Source organism: Triticum dicoccoides, unplaced genomic scaffold, assembly GCF_002162155.2.
Source record: "Triticum dicoccoides isolate Atlit2015 ecotype Zavitan unplaced genomic scaffold, WEW_v2.0 scaffold107193, whole genome shotgun sequence".
Taxonomy (NCBI): domain Eukaryota; kingdom Viridiplantae; phylum Streptophyta; class Magnoliopsida; order Poales; family Poaceae; genus Triticum; species Triticum dicoccoides.
In genome coordinates, this window is record NW_021173741.1 from 1 (window position 1) to 2,356 (window position 2,356).

The 2,356-nt window shown below is 48.9% G+C and overlaps 1 long non-coding RNA gene across 1 annotated transcript; it reads right to left on the reverse strand.

Annotated features, from left to right (window-relative positions):
• Positions 1–1,403: 1,403 nt before the first annotated feature.
• Positions 1,404–2,350, reverse strand: LOC119342851. The gene is made up of 2 exons (XR_005165753.1): positions 1,877–2,350; positions 1,404–1,787 (listed from the first exon to the last, which is right to left on the reverse strand). It is a non-coding gene; the product is annotated as an uncharacterized LOC119342851 (long non-coding RNA).
• Between the last annotated feature and the right edge of the window lie 6 nt (positions 2,351–2,356).

Below are 2,356 nucleotides of genomic sequence, written 5' to 3' on the forward strand. Positions count from 1 at the left end.
GTGAAAATCTTCATCAAATTTGATGGTTGTGTTATCAATTAAATTCTACAGCTGAATACGACATTCACAAGATGCACTTTCCAAAATTCAGTAGAGCCATACTAATAGCACTGAATATAATGTTGGGACAAACCCCGGACCAACTCGATCTCACACTCGCTTGAACATAGGTGGAAGAAGGAGAGAGACACAAGTATTTCCGGCGCACAAACGCCCCGCCGCACGAACGGCGCCTCGGCCGCACGAACGGCCTCACTTTACTGGGCACATACCTCGAGCTCGGCAAGAAACTGCAGCCTATCTAGAGGAGCTCCCGTCATCGTCGTCGCCATGGGCCTCCACTACATTTGATGCAGCCTCCATGCTCTTCTTGGGCGACACACGCCGAGCTCCTCCTCCACCGGCGACATACGCCGTCGATGCCATCGCGCACAAACGCGGGCCTTCTTGGACGCCGCTTCATGCCGTCGCACCGCGCCGCTGCGGCCTCCGCCTCCGTGCACCACCTCCATGCCGCCACGCCACACGCAGCGCCTCCGCGACCGCCACGCTCGCCGCGTACTCACCGCGCGCCGTCTCTGCGTCCGTCATGGCATCCACAACGCCGCGCACCTCCATAGGCCGACACATGGCCCGAAGCTTTGCACAGCCGCCGACAAACACCGCCATCGCCAGCACACCTCCGATACGACGAACCACGCCTAAGCCAACCAAGCTCATGATACCAAATGTTGGGACAAACCCCGGACCAACTCGATCTCACACTCGCTCGAACGTAGGTGGAAGAAGGAGAGGGACACAAGTATTTCCGGCGCACGAACGCCCCGCTGCACGAACGGCGCCTTGGTCACACGAATGGCCTCACTTTACTGGGCACATACCTCGGGCTCGGCAAGAAACCGCAGCCTATCCAGAGGAGCTCTCTCTCACAGCCGACCGGGCGCACACCACGGTCCGGCGGAGACTACCTCATCTCTGGCCCTAGGCTCGGCTCATACCGACGCACCTTGATCATTACATGGAGTGGGTATTTATACCCTGTGCGCACACACACCTAGCTAGCTACCATGCAGGCCACCGCGCGCACGCACGCATGACCCTGCCACCATCGGCCACTAACTCAACTAACCCACATACGCATGACCTGCTAACAACACGGCCACTAACCGCATGCATTAGCTACTCCTACATGCACGTACTGGTTGGCCAAGCTAACAAACTTTTGACTTGATCTTCTCCTAGACTCACTCCAGGATCCAACCGATCCAGCACACATGTAGCTATCTAACTTGACCGGCACACTCGCCACGACCATCAACGCAGCCACGCACCGGCGCCTGGCTCAACGCGCACACAGTCGTGGCTTATCTCTAACATATAACACTCACAAGATGCAGTTCGCGAAAACTCATTAGAGCCATACTACCACAATTGCATACAACATAAAAAGTCCGCTGGATCCTTTGACTTATGAAGTGAAATCAAGGGAGCTACAGTAATCTGACTTCACTTCTCTCTAGCTCCATGAAGGGTACTCATTTCAATTTTCAAAAGACCGATTTCAATTTTTAAATAATCAATTTCAATTCGCACATACCAATTTCAATTTCAAAAGACTCATTAAAAAAACTAATTTCACTTTTTTAAGAAGATCAATTTCAATTTCACAAGGTCTCTCACTTGCCTTATCTTTTCTATACAAGGAGAACGCTGTAGCTCCCTGACTTCCCTCGTGCAAGTCAGAGATTCCGGCTCCCAAGGAGAGAGGCAAGTTTGTATAGCCAAAACTAACTCCATAATAACATAGACCTAATTAGGTTGCAGTAAACGAATTTGCACAACATAGGTAGCATCATGGCATAATCAAACTGTGTACCTGATACAAGGTTGCCATGTAAGGTCAACAATCCATGACTTCTTTTCCGCCGGCAGGATCACCATACCTTGTTGTGACTGTGATTTACACCTATAATTAACAGCAGAAAGCAACCTCATTGAGCAACCGGTTACAGAAGAATGAGAGAATTAGGAGTTAAACATAATCAAATACTCCCTCCATAACAAAATATAAGACGTTTTCTATGCCCTATGCAAAACCAAAAAAGTCTTATATTTTGGTATTGAGGGAGTAGGTTGGTGAAGCTGCATAATATGCAAATCAACATTGCATCATAATTTCATTCCTTTCACAACCTAAAAAGATAGATAAGAGATGGTATCACCTCAGAATATATCTCAAGGCACCAAAAGCATCATGACAATATACAATAGATAACTTGTAAAATTAGCAAGTGCCCGGGTAAATAAATGGCAAACCAAAATAGGGAAAAGGCTAGAAACATGTATATGACAGTAC